Below are 27,177 nucleotides of genomic sequence, written 5' to 3'. Positions count from 1 at the left end.
CAAATACAAAAGGGTCCACTTAGTCAGAAGAACTATTCACATGGGAGCCCAACTGAGTAGACCTGGTTTTCCATGAAGATCATCTCCTCAGTCTGGGCAAACAATCCAAGCCATACTAGCAAGACAACAGTTCTACTTTATGTATCTCTGTAGTAATTACACCAAAGAGACACAGAAGTTCTTAGTTTAAAAGTAATAATTATTTAAAAAGTGTAAATCAGAAGTACAGTGAAAAATATATAATAATAAATCACACATTGGGAAAACACAAAAGGTAGTTTGACACGGTCAAAATATGAAGAGATTTACAGAGACATGAATGGAGAGCAGAAAGTCCTGCTTAGTAAATGGTGGAGATTTTGAGTTAATTGGTGTAAAAGAATAAAAGAGAATAAAACCCCACAGGCGCTGGAGGTTTGCGTTCCTTTCTGGGTACAAATACTTTGTAACATCACTGAATGAGTAGGGTTGCTTTACAGTTCAAAGCTGCACAAAGACAACACAGCAAAGACAGGTGACTCTTAGTGGGTATGGGCAAGAAAGATGGATGGCCTGCAGCAGTCAAACAGGGAAAAAAGGGGACATGTACATAGACAAGGCACAGAGCTATTTGGGAAAGAGTGAAATCAAGGAGCAATTATCAGAAAAGGTTACTGTCAGAAACTGCAAATGTTCAAGAAAGAAGAACCATGGAGAAAACTGCATTCCCTGTCAGATCTCCAGGGAAGTAAAGAAATTGCAGCAAGGATATATCTGAAATAGTTAATCAAGGGCACTTGCCATCAAAACATTTTACCTTAGCATGTATAGCTCCTCTATGGCTCATTCATGTGCATCCAGAACTGGTTTGAGAAGGGAAATGGTTTCCAAGACCCAGTAAAGCTCTTAAGTGAATTCGTATTTCTGGTAAGAAAAAACAGCCTAATTTTCAAAGTTGTGGAAGTTATCTCAAATTCCTCCCTCCCTCTGGTATGATGGGTTGCTTCAATGTAACTCACCAGAGAAGCTTTCTCAACAGAGGAAAAAGGCAAAGCCATTTGAGGAAGGAGAAGCATCAGTCCAATAGCATAAACCAAATGGCTTTGCATGGTTAACCACTCAGCCAATGCCCTACTTCAGATCTTGCATGTCCTTACATGGCATCACCTTGTCACAGCGAAGGAAAAGATTCCTCCCTATTCATGGAGGGCATGCAGCCCAGACCCTGTCTGCATCAGCGTGATGGTGCTTGCTTGCAACCCTGCTGCTGTGAAATGCCCATGACTGACTTCTCCAGTAGCCCAATTTTCAGAAACGCCAATGCAAGCAGTGAGTGTTCAAACCGTAATGCTACCTGTCGTTGCCTCTCTCCTTTTCTCTCCTGCTATCAGCTAGCTTTATGTCTCCCAACAAGCAGAAAAGCAAACTGATTGCAGTCAAGGCCAATGGGGAAAAAGACTGCTTCCCAATGCTGCAGCCTAGCAGCTAAAATCCTGCCACCTTTGTGAGACGAAATTTGTAAAAAAAGGGGTAATAATTATAATAAAAATATTAGGAAAAGATCTCATTTGCTTTCTGCTCTCATCACACTGGTAGGAAGGAAACTGCTTTCTTAGCTGATGAATTTCTATTGCTACAAATCTCTTTCTCCCTTTGTTTCTGACTGTTCCTCTGTGAGTAAAGAATGGTCTTGAAGAAGGAAAAACTGTGATTTATACATTAGACAGATACATCTAAAAAGGCTGTCAGTTTCCATCCTGCCACAGAGCCACTGCCTTCTGACAGCAATGCTGTAATTAAGTTGATAGCACTGAGCATTCTCTGAATTAGCGGGTTAAAGTATCACAGCACTGTATTTAAACCTTTCACCCCATTCAGACCATTTAAACAATTCTGTTCATGCCTTGTTTAGGCTATGCCTCCGCAAAGCATTCAGATTAAGAGCACCCAAAAGAGCTAAAGACAGATAGTCTGGTACTAGCTTCTCTCTGGGCGTAATAAACCACGGTTCACACAGACAAAGCAATGCCTTATCTCCCCTATACCAGTCATAAAGTCATCATTATTATCTTAAGAAAAATAGCATTAAAAAAAAAGGAAAAAAGAGTAGCAAACGAATAACCAGATGAATGCAAGGCAATCATGTTAGGTTTCCAGACAGACAGCCTGAAAACACCTAGGAGCCCAAATCCCACACGAATTAACTTAATGTCAACAGAAAGCTATGTAAAGGCTTGATGCCTAAATGGTGACCTTCAGTTTACAATGAAGTTGATGGCTACCATGGAGAATTTCAAGAGGAAGATGGTCATTTACTTCTCTCATTTTATTCCTCTGTTAAATAAAGCAAATTAAGTCAGAAGCCTACTGACTTTAAGTCCATGTAATTCCTTCTCTACATTTTTCATTTATCGTTGTCAATATTTGATCTGGACAGTGTTGTCTTTTCAGGCTCCTTAATCTTACTTTTATCTGTCTTTTATCATAAAGTGAAGTGCAGTCTACATTGCAAAGAAGATTCCTCCAGTATCTAAGATGATGGCGGGGAAAAAACAAAGTATAAACAGCTCCTCAATTAACCTCATAAATGTGCCTACAATGTTATGAATCGGCAATTCCAAGTTATGACTCACACCCACCAAGGAACTAATTAAAACTAAAATTAACACTGCCCATTCTTTTTAATAAAGGGGAAAACCATTAAAGCAAATAATCTATATCCAAATAAAAGGTATAAAACATATGTGTGATGTGAATGTAAAGACACACTGCACTAATGAAAACATAGGTTTGCCTACAACTCAGTTCTAATGTGCTGTTTAAACAGCTTTCCTTGTATGTACTTTGAGGTTCATAGTAGTAACTTCCAAGATGGCCAGTAAGTGGCTGTAGCACAGCTGGCTGTACAGCAAAGATACAGGATGAGAAGAGATACTCCATCCAATAAACCAAATAAAAATTACAGGTACAGAGTTTCTTCCTGGATGCAAATGCACAAAGATGAATGAAATCCAAATCTGGAAGAATAAATATGGTATCTTGAAACCATATTGTGAAAGGGTAAGACTTGTTAGCAGATTGGCTGTGTCCACACTTGTCTTATTAGATGCATTTTGCCTTTTTCAGTAGGTGAGAGGAAGGAAATTTGCATACATGGAAACAGAGAAAAACCGGCAAAAATAATTAATGTTTTCAGGGAGTTAAGAAAAGAAGAAATCAAAGCTTCTTACTCAGTTACCTTTCACATGTTTTGACAATATTCAGCCCCAAATTCAGCTTAGCCAATGCTCAGAAACAGATATCTATCTTCAGGGTCTTTCCCACACGTTGAGGTATGATAGCTTTCTTTCTCTTCCCACACAGTTTTCTCAAGCTCTGCTCCTCGCTGCTGCTGCTTTCCAAACCCCTCTACCCAGCTGCTGATGGCGATGCTGCAGGTGCAGTCAGCTGGTGAGGAACATACAAATACTGAACAGGCTGTTCCCTCCTCCCTGGACACCCGCAATCACCACTGAGGGTTGGCTACGTAAATGCTCAGTCACCAAACCTTCCCACAATTGGAAATAGATATCTGATCCATCTGCAGAAGTGTCCACCATTACATGAGCTTGTTTGGAAGAATACTGAAACGCATTCTTTCAACTCTGCCTACCACCCCTCTTTATTTTTCTGGGATGCTGAGGTAAAATAACCAGGTACATAAATCCATTTTAAAATAAGTAATAAAGCTGCTTGATACTATTGCTCATGTTGTCTGGAAAAAAAAAATATCTTTGCATGAACCAGTAATTCTCTTTCTCCTTATTTTCCATGAGATCATGCTACAGATTGTAGCTACTGAGAGAGTAGTCCCAGAACAATGTGAGGAGTACAAATTCTTTCAATGCTACAGGTGCAAGGACTTGGCCACATCCTTTCACGTGGGTCTTTTGAAGTCAACAATCTGACTGTGGTTGAATTGTCAGGAAGAATGGCATCTGAAAAAGGTACACATGACCAACCAACCTGAATTCAAGGAACACCATTAATGCTTTGAGATTAGCAGGTAAAAGCCTGCAGATCCTCTAGGACACTAGGTTATGATCAGGGAGAAGTGTCAGTACTTACAGATTGACTCATGGAAGCGCAACTAAAGCAGCTCTGTGGGGCATTGTTTGAGAGTCATTGACCCAGAAAGGCACTAAAGCAAAGCTGTACATAAAGCTCCCAATGCAGGCACTCAGCTCTGTGCTCTGCTGCTGGAAGGAAAACACTGCACATAGCTCCACAATTTCATAGTTCACATAAACAGCCAGGGCAGCTTTTGTGCTTGCAGTGAAATGAAAATTTCCACTTCCCGTCTTAATTTCTTTTCATACCTCAAGTTAAAAGCTCTCTGCTTCCTTCTTTCTTCATCTTCATCTTCCCCCATCTTACTCTAACCCTTCACAGCCATCAGATAATGATTCTATTAGTGATTAAATTCCCTGTGTTTTCATGCAAACATTTGACTTTCCTGGCTTCACTGGGACACCAGTGAAGACCCCCCTCCCACTCCTCTCTCATCCCAAGAGATCAAGGCACACACAGCTTTGCCTAAGCACCATTTCAGAATAAGGCCACACTTGTGTTTTTCACAGAGGCATCCAGCCAGCTGGAGGCTGGCTTCACTAAGTGCAAAGCCTTTTACAGTCATAGACTGAGCCAAAACGCTGACCTACCATGGCATTGCGGGACCAACAGTATTCTTCCATTACTTGAGAGAGGAAATACATGAACTATCAGTTTAAAAAGCATGTGACACGGCAATTGAACATAGGACACTATCAAACAGTGTTTCAGCAGATAAAACACAGCAGGGTCTAGTGTGCAGGGCAAATGGTTTTTAGACTTTCAATCAACTGTGCTTCCTTTCAAGGCAGACAGAAAAAAACATGCAAAAGCAGAAGCTTCACTTTGAGTTTTGAACCACATTTACATGTCAGCGTGAGAATCTCATCTAATGTTTGTCACAACCATCAGAAGTATCTCCACTGAATTTAGCAAGCAAAGGGTCAGGATTTAAATATATGTTGTGCAAGAATTTGTACATACATTTATGTATACAGACACCTGTACAGTATTACAATTATTTTTTTTGGCACAGAACACGTCTATTACACATGAATCACAGCAAAGGGCTGGTTTTTTTAAATAATATTAAATAACTTCTTTCTCCTTTGGAACCCAACCATAACCCTCTCTTATCTCTGTAATAACATACATTTTCATCTCACTAACCTTCTCCCCTCCTCAATACAAAAAGAGAATTTGCAAAGTAGATGCCTAACCAAACCCCTTTCAGTTAAGGCTCACCCTGCTTAGATGTTTTGACACTCTTAAGCTATATTATTCTACTCATTTCTTGAAAACGCATGTTCCTTTTGTTTCAACAGATTTACAACAGACAATGTCAGAGACAGTGTCCCATCTGAGTTACCTCATAGATCAACAAAAACCTCAGAGGAAGCTGCATTTTTTATCCTAGCAGTGCAAACAAGAATTGCCCTTGCCCAGTCTTATTTACCAGACCATCTTGCTGGTGAACTGCATAACCCTTGCACAGTGTCCTGAACACATCCACACTCCTGTGGACCTAGGCAGTTGCAGATTATAGGGCTTCTCATGGGAAACACTTTTTTCTTATACCTTCCCTTTAGCTGAACAGTATAAAACCAGACAAAAGGGAAATGACTTCCCAAATACCAACACTCAAATCACTTTGTATTCCTAGCCACTATTTTCTCCAGTCAAAGGCTCTGCCATCTCACCCTCATGCAGACTCAAGCCTGACTCAACTGTCAAAAGAGAATCAGAGCTGTTTAAACACAACAGCATTTAAGCCTTGACTCAACAGAATAATAGCAAAGCTCTCCCTAGAACAGGCTAAGTATAATTCTTTCTGATTTACAGGACAGCAAAACTGAAGAACAGAGCACAGGCTCAGACACTTACCATGTCAGCAGCAGAATCAGAGACGTTTGGTTGCAGGAACAGAGTTCACAGGCTCTTAACTGCTGCCTTTTTGCCTCCAGAGTACAATTCCCGGCCCACCTAGAGCGCCCCCCTGGTTTTTGCCTCACGTGGAGCACAGGCCAGATTGTGTGCTCTCTGTGGCTGCTTGCATAGCCAAGGCTGGGACTGTGGTGCTCACAAAGTTCTCTCTTCCAGGTGTGATCCCTTGTCACCACAATTAAATATCCAACATTCAATATATGGCACCTTCTGGTATTTACCAAAGGGAAAATACAGTCATTTGATGCACAAACAATGTCCCACTAAAAATCACTGTTCTTTCTTTTCTCCTAACACCTTCTTGTCAATTCCATCTCACCCTTTGTTTCATATTTGCTCCTACCAAAGGCTGTCCCACACTGCACCACAAAATTAAGGAAAATATTTTTTTTCAGGAACAGTAAGACTGACACCTCCTTACCAAGCAGAACAAGACTAGCTCTTTTAACAAAATCAGTCTTTATAGGTTATCAGAGTCAACTCTTCCCTGTTTCAATGTCAGACGGATGATGGTTTCTGTCCCTTTTGCTGCCTTTCTTGTCTATCTCAGTAGGACTCAAGCTAATAAGCTTCTCATTAATGAAATGACTACGCTAAGGTACTGGCAGATGGCCCTATGTTCCAAGCACATCTTCCCATTCCTTCCCTCCCAGAAGTCCTAATCTATACACAGTGTAATCATCACAAAAACATATGCTCCCTGACAGAAAGCTTCCATTCCATTATCTTTGTACTCTAGGGGATTGCCCCCGAAACCTCTGTGACACAGAGCAACTCCCTTCCTACCCAAGTCTCAGTTTCCTACATGCCTGAAAACACATTGACCAGGTCCTGGCCACAGTACTTATACCAGCTTAAAATCCATGCTAATCATTCCATAGTACTGTCCTTATCCTAGTCCATTACTAAGTAAAATGCACATATACATGTAAATATACATACATGCACATGTAGTACTTTGCCACTGTTTTTTTTCTGAGGTCCCTGTAACAGTTTACAAGCCTTTCTCTTAGGTGAAACCATATAGTGAGATTTATTATGTTGGTTACCAGTAAATCTCTTAATGCTACACTTCCATTTAAATGCTGAGTCAGTCACTAATTTGATATCTCAAGATATCTTAAAATAATCTGTTTTTTTCATCTGCAGGCTCCCTCTCCCCCACCAATTTAATCAGATTACTGTGATTGATGAATTCATTAATGCGCTCATAAAATCCTGAGAGCATAGTAACTTCTACAGAGAAAATTTCAGGAAGCAAGAACAAGTATCTCTCTTGTACACACAGATAGACAGAAGCAGAGTAAGGAGCATTATCAGTTTCACAGCTGTGGGAACGGCTGCACTAAGGTTATTTCCAGACACTCAGGGTCCCTTTGGCTGACTTTGCTGGAGACTCTCAGAGAAGGCTAAGGGTATGACAGGCACAGAGAGGCTACCATAATGTGAAGGGTTGTCTTAGTTCTCCAAATTGACTTGAACCTTCTTAAAAACTCTTTCCAGAGGAAGAGAATATCTTATTGTCAGCTCTTCTCTGTATTTCATCTTAACAATACCTACCAGGTTTTCTCCACTGCAGGTAGGGAAAAACACCAACAGAAAGTAGAAGAGCTTCCTTTTAATCTTTCCCACCTGCTTTTCAACTTCAAGTTGAAAGTCTTCGAAGTAAGACCTTTTCTCATACTGTGCAATGCCTTAAACACTCCATATTGTCGTAGGGAAGAACTTAAGCTCAGTAACTCCAAAACTACCTTACAAAAGGTGAAAAAGTTAAAAAGCATGCTCATTTCTTGACTAAAACAAAACAAAACGAAAAAAGGTCAAATACAAGCAATGGTGGACAAAAACAGAGAGTGAGAAAAATCATTTAGCCAGCAGTAAAAATAGCACTGTTATGCTTCTGTAGCTTTTGTTACCCAGAAATAAGCTGAAGAACTTTGCTAGCACACCTTCCTAGTCCTCCCAAAGAGTAAAGGGAAAGATAAGAAAGAGTAACACAGAGAAAATAGAAGCAACTTGGCACTTACCAGGAAAAAGAGTAAACGTAACAGCACTGCTCAAGTACCAAGGAGCTGTGATCACCTGAGGAGGATGATACAAATGACCTTTGCCTGTGCTTACTAGTTGGCTGAAACTGTACTGACAAGTGGGACAACTCCGCCTTGAACTGTAACTTTGTATCTTTCTAATAACATCACAAACCAGATGAAAAACATATTGTTTAAAAATATGCTAAGTCTCTGAATTCCTAGGGAGAAAACCTAGTCTCTACCTTTAGCTTCTGCCAGAGCAACATCCAAGATGACACTGAGCATCTGAAGATCAAAAGAGCTCTTGGTGAGCATCTGTCAATTTGGATGAGGATTACTCTGGGAGGCTGGCCAGCCTGGTAAACAGCAGCTAGCAAACAGGAAAGGCTACTTGTTGGAGTCAGAAATGCACAACAGGCTTCCAGAAACTAAACACACCACACGCAATTAAAGCAATTTATTACAGTTATGTGGCTTTGCATATTTGGAAATGCATTTTCCCCTTTTTAGTCTTGGAGTGATGTGCTTATTCATGAAAACTGAAAGGAAATCTATAAACAGTTCTGAAAATGCAAGAACAAAGTGTGAGAATGGAACATTTCATATAGCATTATCTTGCGAATGCTTCCAGATTCCTCTCTGGTCACTGTGTGGGCAGTACATTCCCAGGAAAGAGAACGGGGTGGGTGGGAGAAAGGGGACTGTAAAGCTATTCATGAACTACATTTTGTCTTTTCCCGCTGACGCCCATTAGTGACCTACTGGAGCACTTGGGAGGAGGCAGGGCTTGCTCCAGCAGGAAGTACATCCACAAGTAGACCCCGATGCCCAATATGCTGGAGGAGGCCATGCCAAGGCAGCGCAGTCCTCTCGCCAACGCCCTGCCTACACCAGCCTTTTAACTGCTCTGCTTTGCAATCTCTCATTTGGATGTACCATACACAGTCATTCAAGAGGAAAGTTAGTCCATCACAATGAAGTTCTTACAATCTGGGCAGCCCTTTCTCCAGCCCCTGCATGAGTAAGAAGCCGAGTTACATCATCTTGATTGCTTAGACTTTCCCTAACCCCACTGAAGCTCAGAGATGTAGGAATCAGCTCCTCAAGAGAGATGAGGGGAAAAGGACAACAGAGAACCTGCACTTGCTGTTATGTTGACAAATGAGGCCTAGGGGCACTCAGTGCCAGCAAAATAAAGTGTCCACGTATTGCATCCTACGCCTAGCTGCTGTAAACACAGGAACCATCCCACACCTCCCTGCTACAGCAAGCATCAGGGTATTCACATCATACAGTATCTTAATTTTGACAACTGAAGATGGTGATAGAAACAGAAATGTAGACCTCCAGCAAAGGACTCTGCCCAGGATTTTTCTCTCAACCATCATCTGCCAGCAGATATTCCTTTCCCCCATTCACCAGTACCCTTTGTAGCACAGGGCAGCTCTATAACCAAGGCAATGTGAGAAAGCAAGGCCTGCCTGGAGCTATGAAGACAGGGACACATTTTGAAACTGTGGTATGGAAATAATGTGCAACTCATTAATACTGTGAATATTGTAACATTAATGAATGTGCTGATAAATGGGTGGTAAGCCCTGAGTACATAACAGATAGCTAGTGGTGTAGGCTGCCTATGGACAGAACAGCACTGAACAGTGCCCTCAAGGTAGGGGGTAAAGGAAAAGGTTGCGGGGAAATATAGCTGGAGAATCTGGATAACTGGTTTGTCTGCATAGCCCAGGTTACTCCAGGTATCCCCCAGAGCACTGTGATATAGCCCTGGCCCCTTTCAAAAGGTGGTGTTTTTTTTTTTTGTGAGCGGCATCGAGATGCATTCATATACAGTAGCCTGGGAAAGTGGTAAAAGAGTGTTTGGGGTCTTATGAGTTCAGGGTTAATTTCTGTTCCATTTTTAGACCACTAACATCTGGGGCTCAAGAGGCTGATGTAGGATGAAGAATGGTATAAAAGAGAGAAAATTACTTTGCCACATAAGAAGAAAAGAACATAACAAGCAAAACTGAAATGCAGTAGAACGACAGAAGTCACTAGACTGTGATCACAGTGGGCTATAAATCAGATCACATCACATTAATGAGTTAGGAAAAGATCTGTCATATGCAGAGGATTACAGAGTCTAACAAAAACATTCTGTATTAAGAGAAAGATGTAATTCAGTTCATATGGAAACAACCTTCATATTATACAAATCATGGGGTAAAATGCAGAACGCAAATTCAGGAAAAATGGCATATAACGCTGACGTAAAGTAAGCTGTCAATAAAACCTGGAAAAATCATGACACTAGTGAACAGAAAATCTATTTGAATTACTCAAACATAACCGTAGGAAAATGTAGAGATATGAAGTGGTAAATGCTGTACTTTGAAGAAGCAGAAATGGTGGCACAGTGAGTTTTTGACTAATAAACCTGATTTCTGTAGCTTGCAAATGAGTCAAAATGAAGGATTTATTTTTTGTGCTGCATTCACAGAGCATTCAAAACAGCTGGCACCTGACCTGTGATGAGGACTCTATGCACTTTGGCAATGCAAGCAAACTGGTAACCCAAACAACCACTTCATATATATGTATTCCCCTCAGAGAACTGAATTAAGAAACATGACGATATATTATATTTAAGCAAAGTACCAAACAGTGAAAATTATAAGGACTCATACTTGTTTTTTTTGAACAGAGTCGTAAATAAATTACTAATTCAAAAGAAGGGGAAAAACTAGACACCTCCATGAAGGTACACTGTGTGCTCAATAAGCAGTGACAGTGAAAAATGCAGTAAAAATGCAAATTAATTTATATTAAGATGTATAAGGAATTAAAAGGTGAGTAGTACAAGTACTAACATGCTTCCCACTGTGAAATACTGTTCAGTTCTCACTACTTTACCCTAAACCACAAGAAAAACATTGAAGTAATGGACTAATATGGCTGACTGAAAAAAAAACCCAAACCCATAAAGAGCTGGGTTTCTTCTCCTTTTCTTTTTTTTTCCCTTTTCAATCTGACAGGAGTTTTAAGAAGCACATGAAAAAAATCCAAAGGAGTCAAGAGCAGAGACTGGACAGATTAAGAAATATTAATTTTGTTTCCTAATTAAAAAAAACAAGGGAATACATTATGAAACTCATGGGCAAAAATCTGTGTAATTTGAGATGATGTAGTTTCACATCACACACAATTATCCAGTAGTGCTTACTATGGCATTAACACTGATGTTAAGAATACTATAAAACACTAATGTAATAAGCATATCTGAATTAATAACGATAAGCACAGAAAGACTCCTGTTTCAAGGCAAAACATAACAATAAATATGTAGGAAAAGTGTAAAAATAATAATCTACCACAAATTTTTTTTCTTAAACAGAGCTAATGTTGATAAGAGAAGGACTTTTGAATCTTGTTGGACAGATAATCTGATCCACTATGGGCAATAGAGAAAACATACCAGTAGCAGTTTATTCTGCAGGAAAAACACACTGTAAATTATATCACTGTAGCTACAGTGATAAAAAGTCTTACGAAGTGTGCCACACAAATGTGGAACTGAGAGGAGCTTGCAGTTTAAGCTTAAGAAAAGAGACAACAGAAAATTGTTTAGGCAAAGCTGCAACAGAAGTTAAGACAACAGTAATCAACAATACTGGTCTAACTTTTTTTTACAGGTATTATGAATATTTCTAGAGACCTTCCTAAATACGAGGGGCAGAATGGGAGGATGATACTTTTGACAATTTAGGAACTACAGGATGGAAGCTGTTACCACTGAACTGAGACAAAAGAAACTATATGGTGCTACAAAAACAAAAAGACAAATTACTTATTTCTTTTGACAAGATCTTATGCCTCCTGCTATTCAAGCAGATCCCTTCACTTCAGGATCCATTTCATTCCAAGAACCCATTATCAGTAACAGAGTGAACACCACCAAGTGTGTAACCGCCATCTCCCATTATTGGTGCTGTGGCAAGGATGGGGAGACAGAAAAGAGAACTGCAATGTGCCACGTGCTTTTTACCAGTATTGTGGGTGGCTGGTATCAGATGGGAACAGCCTCATTAGAAAAAAAAAAAACTCCCACTAAAATACCACCAGCAAGAAAAGAAACACTCTAACACTGTGCCATCACATTTTCACCTTTACAACTGTTCCAGCTGCAAAAGGGGACTGTGATCTTGCAGGTAGTTTGTTCCATCTCTCCTGGCTCAGTTGGTAAAATGCCTTGAGGTCTCAGTGTGCATCAAAGGCTAGCAGCTCTAAGAGAGAAAGAGCAGAAGACCCAATGGCACTTAAGTTGTGCAGTCCCACCATATCTGGATGTGGCAGGCAGAGCTGTGTCCTGGTGACAAGGTACACTTACAGTCCCAAGCAAAGAGTGATCAAAAAGGCCCAAGGTCCAGTCAGGAGCAAAGGACATGGAGCCAGGGACAGGACAAGACAGAAGACACTATCTACAACAGAGGTTCATGATCCATCCAGGAAACAAGGCTGGAGACAAAAGAGGAGACAGGCATACCTACCACACCACTCATGCCAGGACTGAAGGCCACGGCTTGAGGGCAGTCCCTGGACCCCTGGGGAAACAAGTGCACAGGTGGGCATCCTGATGAAGCTTCTCAGAGCTGATGCCTGAGCTGGTTTCTGCAACCTCTGAGTGCAAGGGAAGGCTGTGCACATCTGAAGGAACAGACAGATGATGTGCCAAAAGTGGTTTATATTCACACATTCTACTGTCCTCATGGGAATATACACAAAATCACAGATCTCTGAATGCATTTTTCCCCATGGGAATATACGCAAAATTACAGATATTTGAGAGCAGTTTTTCTACTAATTATGTAAACATATTGCTCTCAAACAGTGTGTGTGGGGGGGAACCACCTATTTTCCAACTCCACCTGCACTGGAGTGCTCTCCTGTAACTGCTCTTTCAACACATACTGGCCTCTTTATACTAGTGCAATCTCCACTCATCTGTATCTTAAAACGTCTGAAGCAGCATTTTGCCTTCAGCAATCACCATCCCAAGTATTCTAAACGCTCTTGACAACACAGGCAACACAACTGCATGCCCTTCTTCAACCCTCTGCTATTGTTTCTCACAGCCTCTTCAAGCAAAGACCAGGGAAGAGGAGCCTCACCTGCACGAGAAGGCAGTCCTGGAAGTTAGAAGGAAAAGTGAGGAAGTACGACATGAGCAGGGAACAGCAAACCTAAACAGAAGATAAAATCTTCTGGACCAATTCCTTCCACACAAGCAGTGCTGGGCTTGTCTACACCGATACTCTTTAAAAACTTCCTCCGTTTCACTGCTGCCAGTGCCTGCAGGGGTTGCAGCGTGAAGTGCTGCTCTGTACCAGTTTCCCAGGCACAGCCATTACTCCTGTACGCTGATTCGAATGGGAGATACCCATTTCCTTCTCATCTGGGATTTCCTTGCTTCAAAACACTTGACAAGCATGGTTTAAAATTTAAAACCATAAACACATGCTTCTCTGCATGTTGAGGGAAAAGTCCAGGCTCAAGAGTTTCATTTCACATGTTCAATTAGGCCATGAAGAAAAGTACTATGGATGCAGAATAACCCCCCAGCCTTCTGAGATTTGTTGGGGTTTGCCACATAAAAGTGCTATAATTATAAAATTTTCTATTAAAAAATCATACTTTTAAATTTTCCTTTTTTTTTTTTTTTTTTGCCAAGTGGCTTAAAAATGTGAAAGTACACAGAGTTGTTATCAATGCTCAGCCAACAGTTACAACACACTGACCTCTACCTTAACTCAACATGGCTCTAACTTCAAAGCCTACTTCAAAACTATTTAAATACCAACGTTATTAAGCATAACAGGCATGCTGAATACTTAAATGGAGCCAGCATGCTTTATGTGAAACCCAGCCTCTGCAGGTCCTCCCCCTTATTTCCCAGGCTAAGCTTACCTGTTCTCCGGAGCAGGACTTTCCTGTCACACTTCTTGACAGAGAGGAGTGGTGTTGCCCTGCTCTCTCATCCTTGGACTACACTTTTTTATTTCCCCACCTTTTCCCCTGTGGTGGCTTGACCCTGGCTAGATGCCAGGTCACCAAAGCCACTCTATCACTCCTCAGCTGGACAGGGGAGAGAAAATATAATGAAGGGCTCGTGGGTCAAAATAAGGACAGGGAGAGAAGCTTTCCTACTAATGATGCAGAGAGATCATTCACTGTCCTGTGCAAAACAGACTCCAGTTGAGGAAGAATTAATTTATTACCAATCAAATCAGAGTCAGATAATGAGAAATAAAAACCAAGTCTTAAAAACACTTTCCCCCAACCCTCCCTTCTTTCTGGGCTTAAATTTATGTCTGATTTTCTCTGCCTCCTCTCCTCCCAGCAGCACAGGGGGACAAGGAATGGGAGTTGTCATTAGTTCATCACATGCTGTCTCTGCTGCTCTTTCCTCCTCAGGGAAGGACTTCTCACACTCTTCCCCAGGGTCCCTTCCACATGAGACAGTCCTCCATGAACTCTCCAAAGTGAGTCCTTCCCATGGGCTGCACCTCTTCATGAACTGCTCCAGTGTGGGTCCCTTCTTACTCCCCTCTCCAGATGCAGTTGCTCTTGCAAAATAACTTTCCCCCCTTCTTCAGTATGTCATCCCGCAGGCACACCACTGTCACTGATGGGCTCAGCCTTGGCCAGTGGTGGGTCTGTCTTGGAGCCAGCTGGCATTAGGTCCTTGGACACAGGGAAAGCTTACAGCAACCTCTCACAAGAAGGCACTCCTGTAGCCCTGCTGCTACCAAAACCTTGCCATGCAAACCTGGTACATCCCCATTTTACTAACTGCAAGGAAAGGCAGGCACATAGCTGCTTTGTTTCAAGTCACAGGCTTGCATCCATACTGCAGTGGCTCTGCAGGCACCTTCATGATTGCTGATGGGGGGAACTGAAGGCTGGGCTGAAAGTCAAGTGAGGTTCTCCTGCTGTACACCCAGTAGAGGTAAATGGAGGCCCCCACTACCACTGACTGAGAGGAAGGGCTTAAAGGGGTTCATGCCTGACTTGCACCTGCCTGTGACATTTTAGAGGCAGTAATACTACAGAAAGTATCACCTACAGAAGGACAAAACAACATAGGAATTTTTGCAATCATTCACAAAACCAACCACAAACAGAGCTACTGTAAAAGGCTCTGTTATGTATGATGGCAGGGCAAGTGGGAGAAAAGCCTGGACTACTAAAGCCCTTGGACAGATTTTCTGGACCTTGCTGCATCTTTTTCACTACATTTGTTACAAATCATACATCTTGATTGACACTGGAGCAAAACCAACACATGAAGTTATCTGTCATCAGTGATGTTTATAAGGAAATCCTGTAGTTGAGCCAATGTCACAAAGCGTTTAACTGCTTAACTATCAAATGCTTAGCATACTTTAAAAGTAAGGCAAAACTTTCAACATAGCTTCTCAATCATCACTCAGAGGTTGCCATTAGTAACATTTGGACCTCAAGAGTACTCAGTAGTATGTATTGCTCATATCTGCAAGCAAAATAAACGTTTAGTAGCTTGAAACATGTCCAGGAGGTAAAATTGCAATGGCTTATTTAAGATGCAGCTATGAGGCTGCACGATGAGGAACGCAACCCAGAGAAACAATCTTCACAAGCCTTCACAAGAATGATTTTACTTCTTGCTTGGTTCTTTTAAAACCCTTCTCCTTTCTGTCTCATAAGGGTCCTAGGTGCAGTTACGATACACAGACTGGTCCTTACTGCTGTGGCCCAAACACTATTTAGTCTCCCATGAAAACTAGAGCATGGAGAGATACACACTGTTCACTGAGACACTTCATTGCAGACTGATGGACTCCAAGGAACAGTCTTTCAATCAAATTATTCTTAAGGCTTACATCAAGTGCCAAATGCATCAAATTCTTGGCTGTAAAAGAGCCCCAAACAACTCCCTCCTACCTTGAAGATGTATACTTCCAAGGTAAAACTTTCAGAACTCTTTTACCTAAAAGCTGCAGCCACAGACCATGCACTTCTAAGTAATAACTTGCTTTTAAAAATATTACCCTCGAACATGAGTTTCTGTAATTGGGAAAGAAAAAGGAGGAATCTGGATATAAAGTGTCTGTGAGCGCATGGGGAAATCTGCGTCCTGCGCTCACAAGTCAACCAGTACTTGGCACCAGTATTGCATTTTTCCACCACAAGTTATCTTCCCTGCCTCCAAATACATTTTAGTCCTATTTACAAAAGGCTCACATGGTAAATTGAAGTTTAGACATCCTTAAACTTATGTACCAGCAAAGGATTTATATTTACAGTCACCTTCTCCACTCCATTCCCAAAGTAACTCTTAGCCTCTAAGTGAGGTCATTCTCCACTAATTTGCAATGATCTGTTTTACATTCTGGATACTTGCTGCAAAACCTCAGAGGAGCTGGGGGATAGACAGGGAGTAAAAGCTGGATATAAGAGACCACTCCAGCACAAATATCCCAGATCAATTAACACTATAGAGACACTGCATTAAAAGCTTCTTGTTTCTGAACCCTTCCTAAAAGCCCCCTTGAGCACACAGTCCTACTGTACGTAATGATGGGATAAATTAAAATTGGTAGAGAGAAAGAAAAGAAGAATCCTAAAACATAAGGAGTTAACCTAAGGAAACATAAACATGTTCAAAGAAACAATCACAAACACAGTAATATCTACAGGCTTAAGCTGGAATCCAGATACAGATTCCTGGTAACTGACATGCAAATAATTGAGAAATCTTGGCTACTACAGTCAGCCTTTATACACTGAAGCCTTCTACAGGAAAGCTTTGAGTACTATCTCATATTGCAGCTCTAAGACATACTTTGAAATTTGGAAGACATACTTTGAAATTTGGAAGACATACTTTGATGAGGAAGGATAAGGCAGGACGTGACCCCAGGACTTAAATATAGGTTCAAGGGGTGTGTCTACTGCTTTGCTGCAGAGCACATGAGCACTTTCTGAGATCAGTTCAGAGTTGAGATGTTTCCCACTGCTTCTGTCCCCTCAACACACTGTCAAAATCACTACTTTGGTAAGAAACTTTCAATATACCACCACAGGGTTAATTTCCTTTTACCTTCTACTATCACATTTGAGTGCAAAGTGCTCAGCTTGACTAAAAGCTCAAACGGCATGAATAATTTAAGAGGACTCCACTGGGAGGACCATTAATGCCTCAGAAAGCCTTCACTGATCTCTCACCAGTTCTTACTTGCAATATCCTTAAATGTTACAGTACCAGCTTCACATCAAACTCAAAGCTCACATATCTAGCACCTCTCCAGCAGCAATGCCCCCAACAGGCTACAGGGAATTAAAGGGGGGCCAGGAGGGCAGTGGCCTCTGCAGCCTCATGGCTATGCCAGCTAGTGCCTCCACCTTCTCAGCCTGTGGTCAATTGCTCTTCTTTTGCCTGCCGCACCGAGATATTACAACCTTGGTTTAAGTACAATTGCTTCAACTGCCTTTGAGTTATATTAAGACCTAACAAATGCAAGAAATAGCTTTAATATTTGGGGAAAGTGCTTTTGGCTTTCAAGGATGGCTGAAATCCAACTGGACTATTCACCTTGTAACACAATATGGACATCGACCTTAGTAGGTGGACCATGTAATATTAAGCTTGGGAAAATTTGGCAATAAAATGAACTGTGGTTACAAGAAAACTCAGCCAGGTGCATGCACAGAGGGAAATGGTGAGTCTGAATGTTATCTGATGAGCCACTTGATACATCACACGCCATTATGTATGAAATTACATATAGTTCTTAACCGAATCATTCCAAATCAAATCAGGAAAACACAAGCAGAATTACAGGAAATACTGGGATCTTGGGCACACTGCCCTCAGTGTCTGCTCTCAGTTATGCTATCTGTAAAACGCAATCGATAAATGTAACCATTAAGTAAATGCAAAACATTAGTTCAATTCTTAAAACAGAAAAAAAAAACGAGGCAAGGACTTGTATGCTGTCATGTGTCAGATGTTTGCATTGCACTACACTGCAGCTATAATACAATTCAAATGCAGAAAATCCTTAAGATTTTTTTATGCATGATTATGATTTCCTTTGGTCATTATATTACTTAGTATGCTTTTCCAGTATTATACATGATCAAATGAAGTACTCTGAAATGAAAGATGCTATGGAAGTGAAAAACATTACTGCAATACCCAATTTGGACATGTTATAGTAGTATGTCTTCCTTTATTGCGACGTCTGCTAGGAAACCGATTTGGCCATATCACAGTGAAGTGATAACAAGCGCTGTTTAATCAAGACAGTATTAACATAAATTTTAACTTGTGTCAAGTAGCTTAATGGGAAATTACTGGATATTAAACAGACACAGAATTTTACACCTCTGGTCTTCCAATAAACAAGTTCTTGAGTAAACTAAAATGCACAGTTCAATGGGCAGTCAAAAAGAGCTAGGTACAACCAGGAAGAAGTCAAGCAATGACCTGAAATTTTAAACTTCATATTCAATTTTAAAAAGGTTCAGTACTGGAATGCTCTTCATCTTTGAACTAAATTCAAGATCTTTAACGTGAAAAGTACATCCAGATGTGCTTATAATTAGAAAGTAATAAAAGGTATTTTAATTCATTTCCGACTTTTGTACATATATGATACTTCCAACTTGGATGCTTAATCTTGAATAGCTTTTTTGTGTTTTAGATGGATAAGCATCAGTGAATTTCTGGCCTTATCACTGTAAAAATGAATATAAATTATGTACCTTTCCATGATAACCCCAGATTATGTGGTTTCATCTATTAGCCACTGATTTTGCCAGTCAACACATCTGCTTACTATTTCCCAGAGAAAAATATAAAACTTATAGCATCCTGACTCAAAACTACTCACAGTACAGTGTGGTGAAGAGCCACCACACTGACATCAAGCAGAAGCCTTTACTGCAAAAGCATAAAATAGTGACAGACATTGCTTTAGATATTCACCCTTAAAAGAAGGGAGATTCCTGAATCCAGTATTAGTAATATAAATGACTTGTCTGAATTTTAAATTAAGATTATTCCATAACATACTTGGTTAGTGAGTGTGTTAAGAGCAGAACAGCACTTATTACATTACCTAATGCAGGTCCTAAGAAAAGGAAGTGGAGTAAAGGAGAAAAAAACAAAACAAAACAAAAAACCCAACATCAAAAAACAAACCCCAAAACAAACCACAGGGAACAGCCCAGTGCCACAAATTATATGCTCTGCAGGTAAAGATGCAAGTTTAGTTCTTAGGACCAGGAAACTGGGGAAGAAGCAAAGTAAAACAGTTGAAAAAAAATAGAGCAATTGTATTTAGATGCACATAAGACACCCACATAAGAAGAGACTGCTTTCCTAACTACAGATGAGAAAAGCCAACAGCAGAAATATATCATTATCAAACCATATGCTTCTGTTCTCACCCACCTTTACACGATAACAAGAACGGACTGATCTATGGAAATATTTCAAATGAAAGCTTCTTAGTCCTCCACACAGAAACAGATGTTGAGACAGGCATGTGTACTTCAGTTTGAAGTGAAGTGTCTCGCTACCTACAGCGGATACCATGCCAAAGAGGTGGCTTTCATTTACTTCCTGTTTCAGTGGAGCAATTAAACATGTCCCTTCCCCACAATGCTAGGAAGAATGTCATGACAGAAGAATAGGTTTCTTACCATGACATGCACACAAAAAGTGTCTATGAGCAGATAGAAGAATGTACACCTGGTTTCATACTGTGCATGAACACATGAAGTGGGCATGAGTCCTAAATGATTACAAGAGCACCTGCAAAGGGCTAAAATGATAGTTGCTAATGCCCCAGTTCCAGGCCTTTCATTTATAGAGCTTAGAAAGAGCCACGACTTTCAGCACAACCATTTTATTAACACTAAAACCCACAATTAAGTAGGCCTTGTTCCTTCCGCTGTCACTTCATAATCACACTGACTGTTCTGAGACTCACACGCTCCCCATCCTACACTTTCCATTCTTGACCTGTGCAAGCTGACATCTTAATAGAAGACAAGAAGGCCAAGCTTTTCCACAGGTCTAATTCTCAATGCATCGGCTACCTTGAGAGGAGATAAAAAAGAGAAAGTGTGCTGTTGCTGTGGAAACACAGCACAAAAATACCCTGATTAGATCAAGTACCTCTTAGAGGATCAAGCACACTGCCAAACAGTTAATGGAACCTCCTGTAGCACACAGGAAAGGTTACGAGAGGGAACACATTCAGCCCAGATGCTTCACCATCACCCAAATTTCAGGAGATCTGGGACAGCTTTTCAAAAGTAGAGTTCCTCACTACACTTGGTGAGGAAAGGTATCTTGTTTGTGAAAACTATTACCATTACACAAAAGCCCTGAACTGGGAAGCGGATTAATCACACAGCTTGTTTGAATTCTTGATAGATGTATTAATACAGAGTCCAGGACATGGTGTTTAACAGAGGACTGCAGAAATACCTGGACCTGCCTCAAAGTTTACAGGCTGAATTCAAAAGCGATGCTTTTGAATGGCAAAGAAAATTAACCTACATCCCAGTGGAGTTCTTCTGTTCCTTGCTCCCTAAGAGATGAAAAGGAAATAAATGTGATAATGTAATTAAAGATGACACAATAATTAGCACAGAAAAAAGTCTGAATTAAGACCACATGGGCACACTTAGTATCAGACTACACTGATTTTTGAGTGGCTTGACTCTAAAAATCATTCTTGTGCATATATCTTCAGTTTTGTTCCTCTCTCCATTCCCTTTGAGATCCCTTAACTGTGCAAGCTGTTCATACCCTGACCTACATGAACAGTATGAGACTGCAAGAGTCTAATATAAATCCATTAGAGAGATCACTGTAGTTAAAAACAGTATTAATGAGAACACCACATACACAAAAGCCAGATCCAGGTCTTCAGGAAGAAAGGAATTGCAAAGTGTCAGCATTAGAACTCCTCATACCATCAAAGATCAGGTGAAACCAGCAACCAGTAGCTATTTGGTACTCTAACCCACTGATTTTGCTAGGACATTTTTAAACGTCAGATGGAGTTGGCAGATGATTCCACAACAGATTAGAAATTTGTTTAGTTTATCAATGTCACCAGACATTAATTGCCTCAACTCTGAATCTTCTACCCTTCCTTCTCATCCCTGCAAAGCATCTCACATTAAAAGAAAACAGGCATTGGCAAGCTAGAAGAATGATTATTTTACAAAGGTGTTGTGAAGCTTAATTCATGTTTGTAAAGCCCTTTCATCTGCTGTGAGAACCTTGCCGTATTATCGGTAAGGTCTTTTATACAGCAGAAAGGCTTTGCTAAAATAGCTATACCAGCAAATCAGCCTAGTTGAGATGCAGTTTACACAGGTAAAAAAGTGATTTTGCCAGAACAGGTAATACCAGTTCCTCAAAAAGACAAGCTGTACTGGCAGAAGTACATTTTTTGGTGTTATTTAACTGAATCTAGCATAGAACATTGTATGTCAACTAAGGGCAATTTCTCCACAATCCTAAGAAAGGAGAGTTATGCTGGCAAAACCCTGAAGGGTAGCTGAGAGCAACATATTTCAGAGACAACAAATGAAGGGATAATATTTACTGCTTTCACAGTACCAAACCTCTACATTTATGTGAATAAGCTAGAAGCAATAGAGCCCTCTGTAAAGAAATCCTTTCATCAGCAAATGCATTTGACTTTACTATTTTACACAAAATAATTGTTCAGGGTTTTTTTCTTTTTCTTTACGAAGCAAGAAGCCAAAGGAATAAAAACAATTAAGATAAAGCTTTGGTCAGATATATTCTGCTGAATAGAAAAGAACAGAACATTAACAACAATAGAATGAAGGCCTAGAAACTACTTCTACAACTGCAAAGAACACAGACTGTGGTACAAGAAACTAGTTCATGCGACACTCATTTTCAACTGTGCTATTATTTTCTACTCAAGACCTCAGTTTAGATGTTTAGAACATCTAATAACCGTTATTTGTCTCTTAACAAAGGTGGAGAGACGCCACCATGCCAGGTTCCCAAACTTGCCTTTTTTTTTTTTTTTTTTCTACTTGCCATGTTTTTTCTAGTCATGTTTATCATTCTTCTGAGCTGGCTGGGGTTGTAGCCTGCAGCTACCATCATTTGCACATTTACATTTTGCCTTTCAACATTTCTGCAAATCTGCAGTAAATCTTACCACCTAAGGGCTTGCTTCAGGTTTTTGTTCAGTAAATACCTGTATTTATTTTAGAAGGGTGTCTCTCCATATCCATCTTCAGTAGCACAAGATCTTCTAACACCCACAGCACCCAATCTATGCACCACAGCATCAGACTTTGACAGAGCCATGTTTCAAATCTGTGATGGGTTGCAAACTGGCTAAACCTTTTCCCATAAACTGATGCAGATCAGATGTGCTTCAACCTGGAACAGATCTCAAAATCCAAAGACAGAAATTGTCACAGTTAAGGGAAGTAATCTACTTAACAATATGGAAAATTTGTTTTTCATATGAAAGATGGTTTCATTACCAAATTTAAACAGGTGTTTTCAGTTGCTTTCCACTGAAAAGTAAAGCTAAATATACTTTAAAGCAAAACTAAATATGAAACTCAATCTTCTCTGCTACTGAGATGAATTACAAAAAGACTAGCTACTGGAAATCAACCAGTAACCCATTATTTACTAACATAGTACTGTAAAATCCACAACCACATACCAGGACTACCTAATGTGCTGCCTTGCTAAACCTAAGAAATATTTGTGACCTCTGAAATGATGAGAATAATAATAAGAGGTAATTTATATTTACTACATGTTCTCTCAGTCACCCGTGTACTTGTCTACATAGCGTGAAGAACAGCACTGACCTAAAACCAGACTTGACAGTTCTGGACTAGGCTTAAAAAGAACAAGGTTCAAATGAGAGCCAAAACACATGAAATCTTTTTGCAGATTGGCTAAACTACAGACCAAACCTAAAGCACCAAAAGGCTGGGCTTTCTTGCTTCTAGTTAAGAAGCACTCACTTGTCATGAGAGCATTAAAAAAAAGCTGGATCAGCTTTCCTTTTTGCACTAGCGTGTATTTTCCATGTAAGCAGCTGTTCCTAATCAATGAAAGTCAGATATTAACACTTCCTAGGTTATGAAAATTTATGTCACAGTCTTATTTCAAAAACTATAAAGACATTTTCCTGACTAGCTGTGTGCCATAGGTCAGACAGCACTCCATTTGCTGTGCCTACAGCATAGCAATCATGTACCCCTCCACTCTCCATAGCATCCTCCATCGGTAACACCAGAACGTTTGCATGAAGATCAAGGACAGACTATGACCATTAAACATTAACTACATTTCCAGCTGGAAAAGTTCATTCTTGCCTTTGGGATGCTCAAGAGGAAAATTCAAGGCTAACCACCTTTAAAGACAAAGCTATCTTTCTTCCCATTGCACTCACTTCTGTTTTAGCTCCTTCCCATCCCTTCTTAACTGTCATCTCCCATCTCACACTGACTGAACCCTTCATTTCCTCCCAGAAGAGAGTTCACAGGGAATGTGCAGTGTTCAGTGCATAATCTTTCAGTATGCCCTAGGTCCTGCCTACACGAAACTGTTCCTTTGCTGAGCACATCCTGGCAGTAGAGTTTAGCTAAAGTATTTGAAGCAAAAGTGGAGGCCGAGGCCAGGCCTCCCAAGTGGAAGGTCACCTACTCTGAAACATGCCTTCATCACTGACAAAGATATCCCACATTTATCGTTGCAAAGTTCAAGTACACTTCAAGGACAACTTTATTTCTCTCAAGCAAAAATGGAAGAAAAGGCATACATTCAGGTTGAGGCTTTTTCCCTTTTAGTCTTCTGGAATTTACAACTGCTCCAAAGTTTCTGCAGGGGTAGAAATGAAAGGTAAAGGGCAGAAACAACAGTTATTCAGTTCTGTTCTACACTGAAGCACAAAGCCACAACCACAGAAGAAATACAGTTAAATGTTGAGGAGCTCATTTCTACTGAGAGAGGCAGCTGAAGCACCCTGAACAGTATGGGAAGACTGAGGCTACATGTTTTCAGCAAGCTTGCACAAGTAAGTTCAAGCTGTTGCTTTTGACCTTTGATATCCTTCATGATTTAGGTCCTGAACCACTAAGATCAGGAAAAAGTCTAGAACAGGTCAAAGATTTAGCCAGTAAAGAGCATTTACATCTCAATGAAGAACTTTGTAGTTCTAACAGAATGGAGGTTCACAGACTTCCAGAGCATGCTACAGCTCATGTACTCAAACTTTCTGGGATGACTGGAGGAAGGATAAATACAGAGGAACAAAACATTAAATTTTTTTATATACAGGTTTTGTAGCTCTCAAATACAGATGAAGATTAGAATTAGATCTACCTACACCTAAACATAGTTACTGTACAGGAACAAAACCATGTGGAAGAAATATGCAGAACTGAAGATATGCCAATTTTGCACAAAGGTCTGTAGTACAATCCAAATCCAGAATTTCTTGCCTATTAGGCATCATTTAAAAAAATAAACCATAAATACATGTTTGTTTTTGTTTTTTTTTTCAGTAAAAAAGGCAAACCAGAAAAGCAGAACTCCAGGAAATCAATCGGCCTGCCTAGGAATTTATCTGTGCACACTATTTCTTTGAATGTAAAACACAGGCTTCAAATGCAGCTGCACCTATTTCATAATTCACATCATCATCATCTAACTGTAAAGGCAGTGAAACAGTCTCTGCTTACACACAAGGTATCTATGACAAACCATCAGTTCTAATCAAGGAAAATGCCTTATGGACACACTGGTTAGAAAATTATTCCCTTTTGGCCTCTGAGAAACAGCAGCGAATTCCAATTTGCCCTCATTTTAATATATGTCTGTATTTTAACATAACAAACATACCTGGATGCAGTTTTATCACTTCTTTCACAAAGGAAAAGAGGAGTCAATTTTCAGCTGAAAATGGGTCTGAAAAATGCTACCTTAAGACCGAACATTCAAGACACTTTGACTGAATGTGCTTCTTCTACCCACCAAAATGTGAAACACTTAAAACATTTGTGGAAAAGCAGTGTTACATTGATAAACAATTCTCTCGTAAGTTTTTTCTTGAAACAGCTGTAAAGCAAACACTTGAAGATCAAAACTGCACAGTGTTACACTCCTCCCCACTTTCCAGAGCATGCGTCAGAGCCAGTGTCTTGTGCAGAAGAGTACCTATAAAACCGAGCAGACAAACCCAAGCCATGAAAATCTGTAATGTGATCTTATAATAGCTGATCCTAAATTAATTTTATAATCCTAAGATTTGAAAAGGTGAAGGAAAAAAACCCAACCAACAGTGCTGGGTATGTTTCATATAACCATCTGAATGGCTCTATTGTCTCTTTCGTCATGCTAAAGTTTGCTTTGTCATTGTTTTCATCTTTCCTTTTAAAATAGCCTCCTGCAGCTCTAGGCTAAAGATCTTCCTGGAGTTTCTATGTGACAGCTGCAGTATCTTAGCCATCTGTTTAATTTATATTTGCTAATGCAGCTCCTGCTGTTTTCAACTGACAGCTTTTTTCTCTCTTATTACCCCCACACGGGAAATCACTGCACTTGCCAAAGTTTCTCTGTAGTCTCAGATGTCAAATCAAGTCTAGTGACAAAAGGTGATGAATGAGGCTCCTATATACCTCCCTTTTGTTTTGTTAAAATTATGAAAATCTGTAAGGGGGGGGGTCATGTTATTTCTTTAAAGAACAATTGTAAACAAAAAGAAAGGAAGTGCAGAAGCGAAGAGGGAGACAGTAAAGGAAATCATACCCCCTTCCTTTCAACACAGCAATTCTGGGGGAAGGTTGAGGCTGGACGATCTCCAAGATACTCTCAGGAACAGAATACCCATTCCATATCAATTCAGTAAAGCCATGATTCAACCTCTTCAGTCATCTACATCCACCTACCTCACCACCTAAGCGCAGGGTTTACATGACTACTGATCTTCCCCCACCTGCAACCAGCAACTTTTTTGGAGTGCTTTGGATCTCAGAAGTATTCACAAGTCAATGGGAAGTGAAGGAGGCCCAAGGCCTGCATGATGCAATGCCAGTAGTTACTGCCATCCTGTAAAGCCTCCTGCAGAAAGGTGCAGGGCTTGCCCTCTCGGTGCTATTAAGAGACACTGGATAAAAGCACAAACTGACTCCTGAAACAGACATCAGCCCTATACAGACAGCACAGATGTTACTGTCCCTGGAGCTACCCTAAAGCATGACAAGAAGAAGATTAAAGAGCCTATCCCAGCTGAAAAGCGGCATCAGGTTTAACAGAAAACTGAAATTTAACACAGATACCGCTGTCGTGCTTAAAATGGTATGAGCTGAATCACAGTGAGCTCTGCAATACCTGTCCCAGATAAGGCAGTACTCCTATGAGGACGACATTTCAATAAGCCCCAGCCCAGAAACAGCCACATTAAACACCAACAGCTGCACACAAACCAAACCCAGAAGCAGGACCACTCTTCCTTTCTGAATTCCCCTTTTCAAAACAACTTTATTAGGTGGAGAGGCACAAAGAAAATTGAAATGGGCCCTTCCCAAAGGGCTGGAAGATTTATGCTTTCCTGTGCCAAAGAGAGCCCAGCACAACAGCTGATAAGGAGCTAGCAGGGATGCATGTCTGAGACAATACTTGTGAGACAACAAGTCATAATCTCTTATTACCACTGCTCCCGTAAGATGATGGTGAGAAATTAAATCCATTGTTCTGACACTCTGGAGTTGGCTACAGCTCCTAAAATCAAAGCAACCCATAGGATGGAATTTGTGACAGATCCCTATCTTGTGCACAATCATTCCACCAAGCTCTGGAGGATGAAGTCACTTGAAGCAAAATGAACATTTCTGCTTTTAAAAGTACAGCAAGCTAGTGCCAAAAACAACTAGTGGTGCACTCTGGAGAAGGTTATTTCTTCATCTTCATATCCCCACTCCTTGAATAATTTTAGTACAAAAAGTTGATCTTTGAAAAGCATATTGGACAAAACAGAGAAGCTAAACAGAATAACCTAGA

General features: G+C 40.4%; 1 protein-coding gene across 5 annotated transcripts in view; it reads right to left on the bottom strand.

The window, feature by feature from the left end:
• NDST2 (N-deacetylase and N-sulfotransferase 2) overlaps window positions 1-27,177 on the bottom strand; it is a 137,941-nt gene that overhangs the window by 56,979 nt on the left and 53,785 nt on the right. Inside the window, exon 1 of one of the 5 annotated variants that reach the window (XM_057423688.1) lies at window positions 12,587-12,609. The exons of the other annotated variants lie outside the window; for them this stretch is intronic. The gene's annotated coding sequence lies outside the window, so the exon portion shown is untranslated. Of the gene's footprint in view, window positions 1-12,586; window positions 12,610-27,177 lie in introns of those variants that run through there. 5 annotated transcript variants of the gene reach the window in all.

Source organism: Pezoporus wallicus, unplaced genomic scaffold (assembly GCF_028554395.1).
Source record: "Pezoporus wallicus isolate ANWC-B61680 ecotype Strahan unplaced genomic scaffold, APGP_CSIRO_Pwel_v1 contig_1181, whole genome shotgun sequence".
Taxonomy (NCBI): domain Eukaryota; kingdom Metazoa; phylum Chordata; class Aves; order Psittaciformes; family Psittacidae; genus Pezoporus; species Pezoporus wallicus.
The sequence above is the reverse complement of the archived record's forward strand: the minus strand, read 5'-3'. Positions and strand labels throughout refer to the sequence as shown.